This window comes from Fringilla coelebs (assembly GCF_963513975.1).
Source record: "Fringilla coelebs genome assembly, chromosome: 17".
NCBI lineage: Eukaryota > Metazoa > Chordata > Aves > Passeriformes > Fringillidae > Fringilla > Fringilla coelebs.
The window spans coordinates 6,145,800-6,165,163 of NC_140043.1; the positions used below are offsets into that span (position 1 = coordinate 6,145,800).

The window sequence follows — 19,364 nt, forward strand, 5'->3', positions numbered from 1 at the left end:
GCTCCCACCTGGCTGCAGCACCGGCTTGTTATGAAGCATTTTAAACTATTTAAATTATTATTATTGCTTTTTGCTCCTTTTCTAAGCCCCGCTGATGTGGGTGTTCGCACCCACGCGGGACTGCCGCTCCCCCACGTCCGAGCTGCTTTTGGGGGCTGCAGGAATTTGTTTTCGTTCGAATGAAATCCGGGCAAGGAGAGGGGCGGGAGATATTTGTACAACAACTTGAAATAATTTACCCGAGAAAAAGGAAATCTGGGCAAGAGTTTATCAGGCAGTTCCCTTTGCCAGCATGTTTAAAATGTATAAGTAATTTTAAAGTGTGTCTTCACTTAATATATTTTCCCCTTTCTCCTTCAGATGACAAGGAAGACCAGTGATTGCAAGATGTCTACAGATAGCGCCCTTTAAGAGTTTCCACATTGTACGGTTGGGGGGAAAAAATGTGTTTGCGGTTCCTCCGTCCCTGCCGACAACTTTCTTAGTCTGGGTTTACGGCCCCTATTGTTCGGGCTGAAGGCGGATTTAAATTACACCGTTCCCCCCAGCCAAAAGCGGGAGGGGGGAGAAATTCAGGAGCGTTCTAACGGGAGAGAAAAAGATTTCCTCTGAAAAGACGGGAAAAAAAAAACCCCAAAGAACAAATTCCCCCAAACTGCGTCCGAAGTGACTCCCGTAAATCCGGGTTTAACGGCGGGGCTGGGTTGGTTTTAATGTGATATTTTGGGGGGGCATTGGAGAGAATCACTGAAAGTTTCGGGGTTTTTTTTTGAGGGGGATTAAAGCGGTTTGTAGGGAATTTGAGCGAGGCATCGCTGATCTTGGAAGACGAGTGTTGCGAGGGGAAGGAGCTGCCTGGCCTCGGGCAAAGCCCGGCTCCCGTTAGGCTCGGGATTAAAAACCAGCGATCGCGGCCAAATTAGAGCCGCTCGTGAGAGAAATTACAAAAAAAAAAAAAAAAAAAAAAACCACAACAAAAAATAAACCCCAAACTCACAACTTTTTCTTTTTACCTCCCCTTTGACAAGGAGGCGAATTCCCCGTTTTCCACACAGAAAACATTTCTCTTTTCCTCTCTGCCTCATTTAAATCCCGAACCTCTCTCGCCATGCACTTGCTGGGACAAACCCGGCGGTGTTTTTGGCCAGGGAGAGCTCCCGGGCGGGATTGAGTGTCTGGAGAGTTTCCACAGGTCCTTCTCCATCTCGGAGATGTTTCATTGCTGATTTCCCCTTTGCCTTTTCAGAAGGGGGTGCGGGCAGCGCCCTCCAACCACCCCGAGCTCAAATCAAAGCTTTGAAACAACCTCTAAAGCCAAAGGAGGAACGGGCCAGCTCATTCCTTTTCTTCCTGGCCAATATTAAGGTTATCTGGGGAAATTAGCCGGGGTTTCTGCAGCACGGAGCAGCCTCGCCAAGAGAAGGATGGAGAAAATTGCCCTGGGCTCCAGGAAAATCTGTTTTTTTCTGAGCAGGCAGCAGCGGCGGGCGGGAATTTGCTTGGGCACAAACACCTATAGAGGGATCAGGCTGCAGAAATCAAATTTCGGAGATGCATTTACCCACGGCTTTCCCACAGCAGCAGCCCAAGCCCTGAAATCGAGAGCAAAACGGGGCTCTTGAACTGCCAAATATTTGGTTAATTTGGTTGAATTTAGGCGCAAACTCATTTAGGATCCTGAGTTCATTTTATCCTCACACTGGCGAATATAAACCAGGAGTTACTCAGATTTTAGGCTTATTTAAAACCCTGTGCTAAAACCAGCCCCCCCAGATCGGCGTGGCACTTGTTACCCCCGCTTCACAAACTCGATGTTAATTTTCCAGTCCCCGTTTTACTCCAAATCACCCCAGTGCAAACATTTCTCTTTTTTTCCCCGCTGTAACGATTTACCTCATTCCCACCACTGCTTTTCATTTCTGTGAACCTCGGGAGATGAGCGGGGAGGAACCTTGAAGCTCTCGGGCAACGGGAAAATCATCAAACCCCATTTTATTCTGATGGATGATAATAATTAAAATGGAAAAGAAATAAAACAACAATCCAAAACCAACTCAAATATTTCGTTCATCCCCGTGTCCCCGAGTTGTTTCTGGGAGCTGGGGATGAATGGACCCCCTGGCCCAGGCACCTTCACAAGATTCAGACACATTTTGTGTCACCCGATGGACACACGGAGCCCTCGGGCCGCGGTTCTGTGGATTTTATTATTCACGGGGTAGGAGAGAAGCAGAAATAGCAAAGAAATATATAAATATAAATAAATATATACATATATTTAAATTTATATATATAAATTAAAATATGTATATATTTATTTGCTATTTCTGTATATGTATATATATATGTAGTTGTATTTATTTATATATATAAGTATAATTATTTTTTTAAGTATATAGTTATATATTTATTTATATAGTTATATATTCATATTATATATAAATATATTTTATACTGAGCTACTTCTTGGCCACGAGCAGTGGTGGAGAGCGGGGCAGATCCCTGGAAGGGTCGGGGGGGGTTCGGGGGCAGCTCTCCAAACCCACGTGTGTTCCCATCCCGGCTCCCAGAGGGAATGGAGCGGGAATGGTGGGGGAATGGTGAGGAATGGAGCGGGAATGGAACTGGAATGGTCCAGGAATGGTGAGGGAATAGCGGAGAATGGAGCGGGGATGTTGCGGGGATGGAAAGGGAATGCTGCGGGGATGCTGCGGGAAAGCCGCCGCCCCTCCGCATCCGGGCCGGCTCTCCCTGCTCGCCCCATCCCCACGGCGAGGAAGAGCCAGCCCCTCTTATTCCGTGCCAAGCTCCTCAGCCACAGCGCCAAACAGCGCACTGGAAAATAAAACCAACCCAAAAAAGAATGAATAAATAATAATTGAAAAAAAAAATAAAATGAAACGCCGAAGTTTTGTGCTGTCTCCAATCAGGGGGTGCTGGATCCCACTGACGGCTCAGGGAAGGGGAGGTGGAGAAAGGGGATGGGGTTTTCTTTGATGAATTCCTAAACAACCCCTATTATTAATTTCTTCACCAACCAAAGGTGAATAGGGGCTCCAAATGGCAAGATTTGCTTTTCAAAGAGGAACGTGAAATCAAAACACCTGTTCTACATTAGTCCTCTCTCGCTTCCACCTCTCCTGTAAACGAAATTATTTAAATAATGAAATATATATATATATACACGAGAGAGAATAGGCGTATTGTTTTTCTCTGCTGCCATATGGGATCAGAGCTGGCACACCGGGTATCCCTTCAGGTGAATAAATTCATAATCAAGCACTGAAGAAACGCCATGGTGAGTTCTGCCAGAGCATCTTTAGCCACACTCACACCCAAAACTTCACACCCAAACCTCCCCAAAATCTCCCCCCTCTCCTCATTTTCTGCTGGGGATGCCCAGTAGCGGTGACCAAACACCCCCAGCCCGTGCGCCCCAATTTCCCTGCACCCACGGGTGGAGCCCCAAAAAAAACCTCGCTGGGCTCTGCTGCGGGATCCGCCCCACGCACCTCAGGCTGTGCCCACGGCCTCGGGGACCCCCATTCCCCATTCCCATTCCCATTCCCCATCCCGGTGCCATCCCGGTGCCATCCCGGGTACCAGCCCAGCCCAGGCGGGGCGGGCCGGGCCGGGGGTGCAGCGGACCCCGTTACCTTGGCGGGGGGCTCGGCAGAGCTCTCATGGGTGCCGAGCAGCCCTGGCAGAGGGCCCGGCTGGCTCCCGGCCCTATTTCCGCTCCTAACTACGCGGGGACGCTCCCGGCCCGATAAGGTATCGCCGAGCGGCGGGCAGCGCCTCGCTGCGAGCTCCGCGGCCCCGGGCAGGGCCGGCGGGGAGATGTCGAGGCATTTCTGGGAATAATCACATCACACAAGTGCTTACATTCCGGCTTCCTTTCTCTTTATCCCTACCACCAAGTTTGAAGTCACACCTTCTACCGGATTGTTTAAGGTCTCGGGGTTGCAGGGGGGCGGCTGGCAGGGAAGGGGGGGTTGGTGGTTGTTAATCTCGAGGGTTCCTCCAGGCCAATAAAAGGAACGTGGTCAGACATTTCTTCTTCTCCGCAGAAACCTCACCTTCTCCCCCCCACCCCAACCCCTAACTCTTCCTGTTTGGTTTTTTTATTTTGTTTTGTTTTGTTTGTATTTTGCCTGGACTTCAGGTCCTGCAAGCTGCTCAAATTGAGCTGCAAAGTTACAAAAAAGACTTTGTTTGCCCCACAGAGCCACGGAGGGGTCCTGGTGTGCACACAGACCTTGTGGGAAATGCACCTGGAAAGGAGAATATATAAAAATATTTCATCCACATCCACTGGGATAGGTTTCCCAAAATGCAGCTTTAAGGCCTTAAACCTGCAGCATCCAGGAGGTTTGATAAATGTGCTGATATGAAAAGAGCTGCCAGTAAACATCAGGCTGTGTGCACACAAATACTTCTTTAAACATCTGGTACACACAATTTACATACCCAGGCATTGATCTTAATTAACTCGAGATCTTAAAAGCCTGAACAGGGGGATTTGGACTGGGAGATGGGTAAAAGCAGCTCTGGAAATTCCCATTTTCCAGCAGAAAATCCACCAGAATCTCTTTCACTGGGCATTTTGCTCTATTCCCCCTCTGCTCTCTGTCCACATTGCTGTGGCTTTGTGCCACCACCTGCTGAGCTCTGAGCTCCCCTCACTGTCCCCTTCATTGGGGTCTACTTGGCATTCCCAAAAATCAGCCTGGTCCCCTCTGCTGCTGTCTCCTAGCAGGCACCAGCTTGTGCAGCAAGCAGCAGACACAGAATAGTTTCTATATTTTCTCTTTTTCCACACCCCTAAAGAATTCTGGGCTTTAGTGCTTTACAAAAAGGGAGATTTTGGCACTGGTAATGAAGCACCCAGATCTGACACGCTTTGAGAAGGTAAAATCAAGCAGATGGAGAGGAGTGATTTCTGCCTGAGGGGCACTGCCAGAGGGCAAACCTTTGGCAGTGCCCTTGATCCCCTTGTCACCCTTCCCATCCTTCATTTAGGTCACTTTTTTCATGCTGAAACCACCCTGGGACTGCACCAAGCCAGCCCCCCACCAGAGAGGGACTGTGCTGTTCCCTAATAAACACCCAGAGCATGTGTGCACCATGCCTATGGCCACAGCAACCCGGCCTTTGGCTGGGATTCCTGGTTGTCACCTCGTGCCAGCAATAATAACAATAATAATAACAATAATAAGAACGTTGCTTTGTGGATTCAGACCTGCCAGAAAGGCACCAAGCCAAGTGTTACACTTGTGGGAGGTATCTTGCAAAGTACTCCAAGGATCTTTTGTTAGGTCTGGCCTTATTTAATATTTTCATTAATGACCCAGTAAATGGATTACACAGCCCATTAATAAAATTGGCAGATGCTACCCAGTTGAGGGAGCTGATGAAAGGCAAGAGAAGATGAAAAGGGAAGGGAAAATGACAGAGAAAAGCAGGAAGAAAGGACAGAGAAAGAGCCCAAAATTATTTGTGGTGATGATGAAATTCAGGGAAAGGTGGCTGGAGGATCATCCAAAACTCAGATTCTTTAATTGTGGTTTTATCCACAACCCAGTAAAAATGAATTATTAGTCCCAGAGAGAGATGGGGCAGGAGGTGAGGCTGGGGTTTGCAGGGCAGGGACCACAGCAGGAGCACAGCTCACACACAGGGTGGGACAGGGACTGACCCTCCTGCTGGGCACTGCCAAAAACACCCCTGAGGGGCTCTGGCACACAACACACACAGCTGCTCTGCTGAAAAGGGGCAGGAGAGACCTGGATTTCCAGGGTAGGGTCCAACAGCAAGGCAGGGAAGCCCCCAAATGTTTTGGGGCTCCCTGTGCTTCTGGCAGGTGTCATCAAACCAGTCTGGATCAGTCTGAGTTTGGGAGAGTGGTGCAGGAGACGCCAGATCTTGGTAAATGAGATAAATCTGACAATCTCAGAGCTTGGCTGCCCACTTTTCTCTCTCAGCTCTTCCAGGGGCATCTTGTAGAGCTCTGAAAAAAGAACATCAGCCATGAGGGGTCTGTGAGGGGCTGCAGCAGGGGGAAAAGCCCCTCATGAGAAATCTGGGATCCCTCAGCTGAACCCCTTGGGCCATTCTCCAGGGCAGTGGCAGCTGCTGGGGACCTGCTGGGGGAACAAGAACCTGGCCCAGGAAAGAGGACAAGACACAACAAAACGTGGGCAAATGGAACAAAAAGCAGGAAAATCCTCCCCAGGAATTCTGCTGGCCTGAGAAGAGTGGAAGGAGTTGCAATTCTCTGCTGCTCAGAGATTTAAAATGATGAAAAAAAATCTCCAAATTGATCAGGTGTGAAGTGGAAATAGGGCAAAAAGAGGATGGAGAATGGGAGTTTCTACCTCCCTCACGTCCCACAGGAATCCCAGGAGGTACAGAAGGGCAGTGTGGCCTTCCCAGTGGCTACACAGAGCAGCTCTCTGAACAAACACCAAGGGTTTGGGAGCCCCTCTGCCAGAGCAGGTCTGTGGATTTAAACTGAGCCAGGGACATGACCACAAAGCACCAGATGCTCCACTGGTGGAAATAGAGTGGATCCAATGGCACCAGCAAAACTCTCACAGCACAGCCTGGGCTGAGGGTTTGATGCACTGAACACTGCAAGGCTGTGGGCTTGAGTGTGTCCTCCTCAGCACTTCTCACACAGATAAAATTAAACTTTTGCAGGTTATTGGGCAGAGTTTTGGAGGATCTGTTATGCCAAGGATTGTAGCTTGACCCAAATTGTCACCTTTTTCCTAAATAATGGTGATACCACTACTTCCAAAGGGAAAGAAGGAATTCAAACTCCAATGCTGGGTTCAGTTTACCACTGCTTTACACCTGTTTGACATCACTGAGAATCCTACCTGCTCCAAAGAATCAAACCCCTATTCTACTCCTGCCTGTTTCATTTAGACACAGGTCCCTAAAATCCTGAGTATTTCAGCATTTCCTCTTGTCTTTCAGCACTTGCTGCTCACCTATTTGATTTTTTCACTTTTCACTGGGTCACCACTACAAAAATCTTGGCCAAACTATGTGAAGCCATGAATATGATTATGGCCTGCTAATGTAAACAGGCAGGAAGGGGTAAAATAGGTTGGTTTTGTGTGTGTGTGTGTGAGAGAGGGGGAGAGAAAGAGAGAGAGAGAGGGAGAAGGATCCAGATCCAGTTTATAAACATCCATCTCCAGTAATGAGTCCTCTAGGAAGAAATGAAAAATAGCCCAGGCCTGGTAAAGTCAATTAAGTTGCTTTTAAATAAGAGGTTACCCAGAGAGGCCAAGAGTTAACATGTAAAGGCTTATTGCCAGTGCTGTAAAAAATAAAAGGAGGCTTGAATATTTGAAGACATTTGGTTGCTATTATAAACAAGTGGATCTAATAGTGTGGGTACATTCATAGACTAACTGTAGAAGTTGGGCATCTTACAAGGACACATTGAAAGGAAAAAAACTCCAAGGTTCCCTGGCTAAATAATTCCAAATGGGTCATTATAAAACCACTGATACAACACGTGTGGTTGGGACCCAGGGCATTTATAAGGAAAGCTTTTCAAACCCCCCAGTAATGAGCAGCTAACAACAAGAGCACAGCCAAAGGTGTGTGTAATCTTCAGGGAACACATGGCAAAGCTTTACCCTGCAAATTCTTCTAATGGCCTGGAGAGCAGATGGCCCTGACACCACCTCCAGCCCTTTGCAAAACTCAGCTGAGTTTATCCCAGCGCTGGGATTTGGAATTGGAAAAGGGAGCGCGGTGGCAGCACCTTCCAGGGAGGGAAGGGCTGTACTCAAAGAGATGAGAAAAGAAATTAAAGACAAAAGGAGAACAAAGATGCTCCTCTTCTCTGCCCCAAAACCCAGATTTTTCTCCTGGGGCCTAAACCCCATTTTTGGGGGGGTTTCAAGGAGATTACAGTGGGCTGCTAACACAATCTGTAATCCCTGCAAAGACAAATAACCTGGAGTTGGCACCCACACAGCAAAGTCACCTTCCCACAGAGGCCAGTGCTGACCCATGGACCCCTTGTTAAGATTAATTATTTTTTTTTTAATGAGCAATTCTGATATGGTGATGAGAAATTTCGAATCTGTTTGGATTTTAAAAAATGTATTTGTAACTTTTAAAAGGTGCATATTATAAAATCTGTGTATATATGCAGAGGAGCTTCCCAAGATATCCCAAGCTGCCAACTCTTGCCTTTGGAAGCAGCAGAAATGCTGTTCCCTGCTCCAACTCCTGCAGGAACATTCCCAGAGCATCCCATGGTGTGTGGGATCCCTCCACTCCCATGGAGCTGCTTTTCCAAAGGAAAACCTCCTCGTTTGAGTGACAGACTTGACAAAGCCACAGCATCCAGACTCCAGACATGGATCAGAAGTTCTGACCACCACAGACCCTTCCTGTCCCAGCTCAGAGCTGGCCCCTGGTCCCAGCCATTCCTCCCCTCCCAGCACACATTTAAATATCTCACACTCATCTTCAGACCCCACAATCACAGAGGAGATGTAAAAGGGAGGTCCAAGGAGACACGAAGGACCACGTTTCATGATCCTGAAGAGGCAGGATGACCCTCAGTGAGGATGTTTTTAGGAGCATTGGTATAAATTTGAGTTAAATATTAAGCTGCTCCTGACTCTCCAACAGCAGCAGGATGTCTCTGCCCCTGCCAGAGCCAGAGGTGAGGCTCACATGGGAATTCCCAGGAGCCACAGCATCCCCACACAGGATCTGGGATCAGAATTCCTCATTTTGGAATGGAATTTTTAACAACCTATCCCTCAGCATGGATCCCTGAGCTGCTGCTCCAGCCCTGGTGATGCCTCAGGTTTGGCTTTTCTATTTTTCAGATTCTGTGCAGCTTTAGTGTGTGAGTCTGAGCTTCCTATTAAGGAGTGGTGAGCTCTGTGCACAGAGCAGGGAGACAAAACAATTCCTTCTCTAGCTGGGGACCAAGGACAAATGATCCAAACCTCAGGCCCAGGAGCAGAAACGATGGCAGAACGAAGAGAGGAAAACAAGAGGGATGGGACTTCATGGGCTAAAGCTGTAATTGGACAATTAACTCCAATAAGCAAATGGAGCAGAACTTATAAAAGTGACAGACCCCGTGAGCTGTCGTGCATTTTGTGACCATTTTGGTTCCTCCTGGGTGTAGCCCTGGCTGGGCTCTTGTGCTGCCCAAGGTGGATTCATTGAGGCTTTAAATAAATCCCTACTTTATTCTTTAAAGAATATTTGCTTTATCCTCTCCATCCAGCCTCTGTTCTAGGTCAGCCTTGCCAAGGCACCCCTGGAGCTGATTTCCTGCAGGCTCAGCAAGGAGCAGGACAGGGGATCAGGGGTGCCCTTGCCCAGCCTCCTGCCCCCCTCCCTCAATCCGTCAGGGAGAGCAGCAGGGACAGGCTCAGGGCAATGAACAGAGTTCAGCAGCATTTCCCTGCACCAGAGCCTCCATGGGGAGAGTCCTGAGCCCCCCTGGCACTCAGAGGGAGGGGGATTCCAGCAGGAACCATTGCTCCACACTGAGGATGGCTCTTGGGATCCCCCACTTTTATAAGTTCTGCGCCATTTGCATATTGGGGTTAATTGCCAATTACAGCTTAACCCATGAAGTCCCATCCTGCTTGTTTTTCTCTCTTCATTCTGTCATTGTTTGTGCTCTTGGGCTTGAGATTTGGATTATTTGTCCTTGGTCCCCAGCTGGAGAAGGAATTGTTTTGTCTCCCTGCTCTGTGCAGAGAGCTCACCATCCCCTCATACGAAGCTCAGACTCACACACTAAAGCTGCACAGAATGTGAAAAATAGAAAAGCCAAACCTGAGGCATCACCAGAGCCGGAGCAGCAGCTCAGGGATCCATGCTGAGGGATAGGTTGTTGAAAATTCCATTCCAAAATGAGGAATTCTGATCCCAGATCCTGTGTGGGGATGCTGTGGCTCCTGGGAATTCCCGTGTGAGCCTCACCTCTGGCTCTGGCAGGGGCACAGGTGAGCAGCAAGGAGCATCAGAGAACCTGATAGCAGAGCTGGCTGCTGTCCTGGCTGCTCCCTGGAGTGTGGGATGGCAGAGGAGGGGGCAGGAGTGCAAACCTGCCTCTATTTGCAGAAGCCAGCAGTAAATTAATGCTGCAAACCTGCCAGGCTGACCCTGTGGTTTCAGGGAGATTTTTCTGGCTTTCTGCTCTGGGGTATTATACACACAGGTTTCCTTTCTAGCCCTTGATAAACACTTCTGACCAACTACTCAGGAGGAGCAGGGTGGGGGGAACATTCCCAAATCCCAGTGTGAAAACCCCGAGGCCTCCCCTCTCCTGTGAACAGTGCCCTTGTCACCAGAGTCTGCACCTGGCTCCCAGGGTGGGGACAAGCTCTCCCAGACATGCTTCCTGTGTTCTGGGGGGTCACCTGGGTGACAGCAGGCCTGTGCCACCCCAGGGAAGCCCTGGAATTCTTCATTAACCTCCCCCAGTAAGGGGGAGAGCAGCAAGAGCCTGGAGACCCCGGGCTGAGAGAGTCCAGTCTGGGGAGATGCCAGTGAAGAGTCTCCACAAGATCCCTAAAATCTGGCTCCAGAAATTGCCCAGAGCCCCACTGCTACCCTGCAGAGACCCCAGCAGCGCCTCAAAGCAGCAGGAACAGCCTGGAGCATGGTCTGGGCACTGTGCACATCCAAAGCTGCGATGAAGGGCTCCACCCTGGAGCAAACTTGGGGAATTAGGAGCTAAATAAACCCTCCTTGAATCTGTCTGGTGGGTGAAAATCACTCTGGTTTAGGGATGTGCTCAGTGGGACAGGGTGCAGGTCCTAAATTTGGGGTCATTCCCAAAGATGCCAGCTTGGTGCAGAACAAGTGCTCAGCCTGAGGGAAGGGGATAAGTCCTGCATGCCTGGGCCTGCCTCCAGCAGCTGATTCATCTCTCTAATTCTCTCCATTCTCAGTTTTGGGGTGTCTGGTCCCATTTCCATGCTGTCACTCCTAGAAATAAAGTTCCTGTGCCACGTGGACTGGGAATGAATCAGTGGGTTCAGAGAATCCCCAGGGGAGCATCACTGGAAAAGCTGCAACAAACCTCTGCACAGACACCAGAAAATCCCTCCCAAGAACGAGTTTGACAGCCAAATTTCTTCATTTTCACTCATTTGTCCTTCCCAAAGCTCCCTTTGAGGCGGGCTGTGGCAGATGAGGTCGGCTAAGGAGGGGGGGCTCACTCTGTGGAAGGGCTGCTCCACCCCTGCCCGTGCTGAGAGCAGCCAGGAGGGACCACAGGGCAAAGCTGTTCTCCAGGGACATGGAAAAATCCCAATTACACAGAGCCAGGGGGCACCAGGAGCTGAGATCTCACCAGTGGGGCAGGGAATGTCCTTGGGCTGGTGGCAAAGAGGAGGAAGGAGGTGCAGCCACTGCAGAGGGCTGGCCCACAGCCCAGCAGGCAGCACACAGCAGGAGCTGTCCCTCCATGCCAGGGAGGCTCCTGGGCAGCTCCTTCTCCTCCCTTTCCCCTGGCACAAGCAGCCCAGCCTCCCTGGCAGGGCTGGGGATGGGAATGCTCAGCATGGCTGTGCTGATCCCAGGTGAGATCTGCCACCCTTGCATGCACCTCATCCCTTCTTTCCACGCACAGAGCATCTCCTGAACTCCCCTTGTCCCATCCCAGCGCAGGGAAGGGAAGAGAGGGATGTGTGAGAGTCCCACTCTGGCTGCTGGGTCGGGCTGGGAGGAGCTGCAGGGTCTCACAAACCCTTGGGGTTTTGGGGATGGCGAACCTCTGCATCACAAACAATCACTTTGTCACGTTCAGATGTTTGAGAGACTCAAACCCCACGGCTGGGAAGCCCTGCCTCGGCAGGGGAAGGAGCAGGAGTGTATCTGTGCAGGTGTGAGCATCGTTCCTGGGCTGGTTCCACACTCAGGTGGAACCACACGGATGGCTCAGCCTCAGGGCCAGGCTGGCTCTGAAAACCCCTGCTCTGAGCTCGCCTTTCCAAAAAAACCCAAACCCTCTTGTATCAGCCAGGAGCCAAAATCCACTTAGTATCACATCAAAAAAAAAAGGAAAAGTGCCCCTAGAGGGAGATCAGTCAGCGAGGGGCTGTCCCTGCGCTCCAGCTCGGATTAGACCCTGCAGCAGGGAATAAACAACTTTCACCTTGCCGTGACCCCGGGGATGCTCCAGCCCGCCTGGGCAGCGCTGCCAGCATCCCCCGGAGCTGCGGGAGCCCCTGGGCAGGGACAGCCGGGAGGGAGCCCCGGCCCTGCCAAACCAGCAGGGACCTCTGGCTGTGCGACCCCCGCCGGGCACCTCAACCCCGAGCTGCTTCTGTGCTGGAATTTGTATTTTTTGCTGCAATCCAGCCCGTGGAAGAAGGCAGGATTTTATTGCGCTTCACACAGAGATAAATAAAGTAATTTTGAGCCTTGGGGATGAAACAGGTATTAAATATTTGGCATCCTGGGCTTCCTGGCTGAGATACACGGATTCAATCTGCCTGTATTTTACTTCCAGGCTACTTGTCAGGCATCCTCCCCCAAGCCAAGGGGGAGGGATCCATCTGAGCCTCCAATTAAAGCCCAGCTCTCCTTAAAGGCACCATTGTAGGCAAAAGGGGGGAAAAAAGAAGAAGAAAAAAAAAGATAATTCTGTCAGCACAGATGTCTCCTACGCTCAGGGGTTTGCAAAGAAGTAAAAGCTGAGCCTCTCTTAGCCCATTTGCAAAGTTATGGACTGTAAATAAACAGAGCAGAGCAGTTCCCCCACCTAGGAGATACCACGAGGCAGTGGACAGCACTGACAAGCCCGAGCCTTGCTGTAACTGGCTTATCTTCCTAATCCTCTGGATTATTAATAGTAGTGGGGCTGTGATAGAGTCCAGAGGCCACCCCGTGACAGACACCACCGTGTGAAGCATCCCACAGACACACAGACACACAGGCAGGGGCTGGCCCTGGCTCTCGGAGCTCCTGGGCAGGAGGATGGGACAGGGCAGGCACAGGAAGGTGAGGTGAAGTGCCTGAGACCACAGGGCACATCAGCAGCAGAGGAGAGAACAAATCTGCTCCCTCCCAAACTCTTTGTCTGGCCCACCAAGCTCAGAGCAGCATTTCCCCCTCTGGCAACACAGAAAGGGCTGGGAGCCACCTCCCTTGTCTTGGTCACACCAAAGCCACTCCAACTCAGAGAAAGGATCAGAGCCCTGTGGGATCAGCCATGAAGTAGCCAGCTCAGTGCCTGATCTGACAGAAAATCCAGTTTCTTTGCCATATTTTGTGGGATTAGTCCACCAGCAGCTCAGCTGAGCCTGCCCAGCCCACAGCCAGAGCCTGGTCGGTGTGAGCAGCCAGCAGCTGAGGGGATGGAGGGAGGAGAGGCAGGGACCTGCCCACTAGAGCTGAGCTGGGCCATCAAACCAGGCTCAAATCCAAGGAGAAAAACAACAAACCAAGTTCCATTCCACTGCTGCCACTCCCACGTGGGATGGGAGTCACTGCTCCACCTGGTGCTCACCGATTTCCTTCCTCCAAAACACCTGGAGCTGCTGGGGATGGCAGAGTGGGATGGAGGGGGTGGGCTTGAGACAAGGAGGAAATGGGTTAGGCAGGACAGGCCCTCCAGGATGGGATTTTCAGATCCTGCATTCCAGCTGGGTGTCCAAAAGGAAAGCCTGAAGTTCGAGAGGAGCTGGCAGCAGGGACAGCTCAGTGACAGCTCAGTGTCCCTGCTGTGTCCTGCCCACCTCAGTCCCACTCCCTGATTTAGAGGGAACCCTCGGGCTGCAAGCTCTGCCCAGACCTCTGGAAGCACAGGAACCTGGGGAAGAAGCCAGCTCTTCCCGTGGACATATCAGAGTGTCCCCACCTGGCTGCTGCTCTGGGCGCTGCTCCCACCCAGCTGAGGGCTGAAATTCCACATTTCTCTCTTCCTGCACCCTCCTGCCCAAAGCCAAGCCCATCCACTGTCCCCGAGAGCATTTCCCTTTGCCTCCTGCTGGTTTTGTTTGGCTCCTGCCTGGATGCCCACAAAGCCCTGACTTTCCTGCTGCCTCAGGGCTGCTTGAGCAGTTTCCTCCAGAGGCAAATGGGTGCATTCAACTGAGCAATAAAATCCCAGCGACTTTCTGGGCACGGGGCCTAATCCAACTCCCAGGGAACACGAGGAGGAGGAAGGTTGTGCTCTGCAAGTGAGGGGGCTGAGGGAAAAGGCAGGAGGAGGGCTGGGACAGTGACACTGCCATGCTGCTGGACCTCTTCCGAGGTCAGCAAGTGCTAAAAGCCTTTTCCCCTGCATGGATGCCCCCTTGTTCCCATTCATGTTTTCTCAGTGCTACCTTGTGCTTCCTAAGCAAGCCATAAATTCAGTCATATGGGTTTTCTCTGTCCTACTTTTTTTTTTTTTTTTGACATCCATTTAATGACTTTTCTCTTTAATATATGGCAGGCCTTTTCCTTCTAAAATACCTGAGGTTTAGGACAGGTAGTAAATGGAGACCTCTCACAGAACCACTGGCCCAGAACCCAGTCTTATTGGCACTTAGAAAAGGAGATCCATTTTTCCCTCTCTGCTCTTCAATTAGCTGCAATGTTTGCCTTTAAAACATAAAATTAGAAGCCTTTTTTAGAGGCACAAAGCAATATTATACTGCAAAACACATTTTTATTCTCCCCTCCCTGCTACCAGTTCAGCACAGCAGATATATGAGACAGCTGGTTTGTAGGCACTGCTCTCTTCTGAAGATTTAGGGTCCAGCTTGCAGTTCCTGTGAAAATAATGACCTCCCTTGCTCTTTGTGGGCCTGTGCTTGATCCTGCCCATATTAGCAGGACCTTTCAGGTCGAGTACTACAGGATTTAGTGCTGGAGAGCAGAGGTACCCAGCAGGCAAACCCCTCTGGGTCCGTGCAGTGAACGCACAGGTCAGCACTTCTCGCATGTCCCAGAGCTGCTTTCTCAAGGAAAAGCTTCCCACAGCCACTCTCACCCACCCAGGAATCGACAATCAGGAGTGGGGAAGGCTCTGGCAGGGAGTGCCACAGGGATGGAGCTCCCAGGGATGCAGGCTGGGTCTAGTGCCAGCCCCTGACTGGTGCCCACCCCGACCCAGGGGCAGCCTCAGCCACCACTGCCTGACCCCCACAAACCCACAGCCCCAGAGTGCTGCCACAGCCCACAGATCACAGGCTGGCCCCTCTGGGCTGGGAAGAGCAGAGCACCACTTAATGCTCCTGCTGAACCCCCTCCACACACACAGAGCCCTTCCTGCTCTGCTCCCCCCTCCTGGACCCCCAGTCCAAGGAGCTCTGAACCCATCCCTGCTCCAGGTAGGCAGCTTCAGCTCAAACCCTAGCAGCTGATGCTGCTGGCTCTGGAGATCTGTGCTTTGATTGCTGGGAGGCTGCAGAGCCCAGCCACGGCCACCCAGACTTTGCAAATCCCCAGGCGTGTGCTGTTACAAGGTGAAGCCAACCCAGCTCAAATGTTTGTGCTCATGATATCCAGCTGGTTCATGCCATTCTCCTCCTGGCATCAGCCTCGCTGCCACAAATTCATAAATAAACACCATCCAAGACAAAAAGCAGCTAACATTCATATTTTCATAAAGTGGTTCAAATCAGCCACAGCACAGGAGAGTGAAAAATATCCTGGGATGGCAGCTATTGATCTCAAGAGGCAGTGAGTTGTGCTCCATGTTGGATCAAAGGGGAGCACAGAGCAGAGAAGAGCCACTTTCTCCACCACACATTGATGATTTTCCAGATGTCTCTTGTGGGAAATAATGGCACTCAGCACTGTTAACAAAAAGCAGCCAAATCACAGGAAAGGGAGGCTTGACTCTTTTATCTCACTGGTGTTACTCATCCATCTCTAGAGCAAGCTGATAGCAGAATGACTGATTCCAAAATTACAGGAAAGAGCAAAAAAAAGTCCATGAAACCACTAAGAGGGATCAGCAGATGTACCTGCCCCTAGAATTCTGTCTGTGCCCTCAGTCCCTGTCTGCCTGCCTTATCTGCTGGGCTCTGGGCAGAGCAGCACAGCCGGGTCAGCAGAGCTGCAGGACCCCAGTGCTCCTGGAGAGCCCCCGTGGGGAAACAGGGCATTGCCTCCATTGCCAGCTTCGAGCCACCAAAACAATCCCTCTTTCCCTTCCTATTTCCCAGGAGACAAAAACCAGCTGATTTCCCTTCGTTTTTCTTTATTTTTACTGCTTTTCAAGTGTTGTTGCCTCTTAAGCCCGAAGTGGCAGGAGGGGACACCTCTGACAGACAAAACACCAAAAGGCAGCAAAACCTGGGGGGGTTGGAACCTTTAAAGTCCCCTGATCCTGGGCTCCTCCCCCACTCCCTCCTCTGCCAGCACCTGAGCATTTGTTCCCAGGTAGCAGGAGGTGTTTTGTGCTGTGGATGCCCCAGGAACATTTCTGGGGCTGGATTTCCCAGGAATGCTGGGCAGAGGTGGTTCCTCTCAGCCCTTCTCCCCATCTAACACAAAGCAGGTGCGGTGCCCTGCCCCTCACAAACCTTTCGAACTCCACCAAGTGCTTCAAGTCCCCGATTTTTGGGATACTGAGGGACTTTTCCATGATGCTCCAGCTCTTCTCTGGGAGGAAATGATAAAGGCAGCTCCAGTCCCATGCAGGCAGTGAGAGGGAAAGGGCTCGGCTTTGGGGCTGTCCTCCTTGTCCTCACCCGGGTTTGTGAGGGCTCACCACTTCTCCCTTTCTATTTAGGTGCTTCTAACTGCCTGGAGTGGCATAAATTTAGGTTTGCCCCTCCAAAGCCTTAGCGAGGAGCTTGACATTCAAGAGCTCGTTGAAAAAACACGGGATTTTTGTGTGTGTGTGTGTGTGTGTGTGTGTGAACGCTGCTCATTGACGCGTCTGAGGAGCTCCAAGCTTTCCACTCCCTCTGAGTTGTTTTAAAACTATGCATTTTCCCCAAAACCATCCACCCAAACCAAACCAAACCGAGCGGGCTGTTTTCTGTCAAAGTCTCAGAAACACCAAACCCGCTGCAAGACACGTCTTAAGAATCCCTCGATTAATGAAAATGTGAAATCCGAGGGAAAAAGAAAAATCTTCAGGAAAACCGAGGAGAAGGTAAAAACAACTCCTTCAGGAAAGAGAATTTTAATTAAAAATAATATCCCGGTGGATAATTTATGCTTCTACCTAAAGATTTAAATTGCAGAAGCAGCAAAGTAGATTTTTTTTTTAACGCCATCAACATCCGAGAATGGAAAACACCAGATTTCAAATTCATGTATTCTATATTTGAACATCTTGTTTCTATTTAACAGAATAGGCCTTTTTTTCTCCGGATTTTTCTCTCTTTTTTTTTTTTTTTGCCATTTTCCCCCCCTTCCTTTATTTTTTTTTTTCAACCCAACATATAATTCATCCTAATATATTACAAATGGCACACTGAAAGAGCATGCCCGGAAAATATTAATAATTGAATTCAAATGAGTTTTCCCTAAAAGTCTAGAATCGAGGGGAGAAATTCTTAAACGTATTTATGAGTGGAAAATGGGGAGAAAAAAAAAAAATAACCGAGACAGAGAGATTTTTCCAGGCGTTCTGAGAAACGAACTGTGCTGTGTGGAGTCTCTCCGAGCATGACAGAAAGGGGATTAAAGCAGGTGACACTTTGAACTTAGCTTAGATAAGTGACCCTCAAAATCAACAGTCCAAAAGTTTAGTACACAGATTCCCTGGACACGTCTAGTCGGGTCTTCGTCAAAACCTTCCCGACTTCAGTAAGTCAAATTAAAATAAAGAAGACAGGTTGCTCGGGTTATCTCCTGCTATTGTTTTAGCCACTTATTAGCGCTAATGGACAATTAGTGGTCGGCGCAGATATTTTCTGCAATACGAGGCAAAGGGGATAATTCTTTGTTTGCTTCTGTGTGAGGGAAAAGCTCATCTGCGGTCAAATGTATAAAAATAGCAGCCAGCAAAGAAGTGTGAAAGACACCAGTTAAACAGCCCGATTTCCAATTTCCAAAGAAGAATATAGTTGAAAACAGATCCGGCTACGGAGTTTTAAGGAATCCTCCCGATGCACTTGAAGCACAAGGAAGTCTGCACTTTATAAACAACCAAATATATGCTTGGGATAAAAGGCGAGGCTTTTTGAACTCCTAGCTGGCGTGTTAGGAAGACCTTTAATGACATTAGCAGTTCTTCAAACCCAGAAAGGCCACGTTATTTCTGATCCTATATGGTCACCACATGTAGCTTTATAAAGAGGGGGAGAGAAAAAAAAAAAAAAAAAAGGAAAAACCACCACCAACCCTCTCTTCATGCCAATAAATAACTTGCCAGAAGAGAAAATATTTACCGCTGCTTTTCAAAATTCTTTACGCGTGCAGTAAAATCCTCCTCGGAGAAAATGAGCCCGTAAAGGAACCCGAGGCGTTTCCTCCGCGCTCTGCCGGGGCCGCCCCGCGCCCGCTCCGCAGCCCTTTGGTCCCCCCTCGTTAACACCTCGGGCTTGGGGCTCTTCCCAACGCCAGCGAGGGATCCGGGATGCGCCCACACGGCGGGTGGAATAAAAATCACAATCAGAAGGAGAAGGAGAGGAAGAAGGGAGATACCTGGCGCTGAGCTGCGCGCTTCGCCTCCGCCGCCCGGCGCGCAGACGGGGCCGGCTGCGCTGCGCGGAGGCGCTGCTGCCCCGGGAGCAGGAGATATTAATGAAGTTATAATTGAGGGATAACAGACCCGGCAGCACCTTCCGTGCTCGGGCGGGCTCCCTCGCCTTCTTAAGCGGCGAAATCAAGCCGGGTTTAAAGCGAGGGGAGCGTTCCTCCCCCGCCAAGCCGAGGGTTCGGGCGGAAAAATTGTTATTCCCTGGCTCCGAGCGGCGGCACGAAACCTCCGAGCCCAGCCCTGCGCCTTTCAGGGAGATCAATGGTTTGTTTCTGTTTGGGGGGAACGCTTTCAAACAAACACACAATAAATCACCTCCGGCTCCCGGCCCGGCTGCTCTCGGCCCGCGGAACCGCTGCTGCTCCGTTCCCAGGGCACGGCCAGGGGATCGCGGCAGCCCCGAGCAGCTCCAGGCACCGCGGGCTGAGGCTTCCCCCAAAGCTCTGCCCGCTCTCCCTTCCCTTCTTGCTCCAAACCCGCGTTTTCTAATCACGCTGCAGGTTTCTTTCGACGTTTCCCCCTCCTAAATGGGTCAGGTATGGCGGGTTTTTTTGTGTGTGAGTGTACTTTAGGGTTTTTAATTATTATCATAAAGAACTTCCTTTTAATTATTATTTTTAAAAATCCCCCGAAGGACCCCAGCTTGAACCCAGCCGGATTTTAGGCTCGGATCGCATCTTTCCCAAGCGGTGAAGTC

General features: G+C 50.3%; 1 protein-coding gene across 1 annotated transcript in view; it reads right to left on the reverse strand.

The window, feature by feature from the left end:
• Positions 1-18,567, reverse strand: part of TBX5 (T-box transcription factor 5) — a 79,537-nt gene extending 60,970 nt beyond the window's left edge. Inside the window, exon 1 of the mRNA XM_084216921.1 lies at positions 18,357-18,567. The gene's annotated coding sequence lies outside the window, so the exon portion shown is untranslated. The remainder of the gene's footprint in view (positions 1-18,356) is intronic.
• Positions 18,568-19,364: the final 797 nt, after the last annotated feature.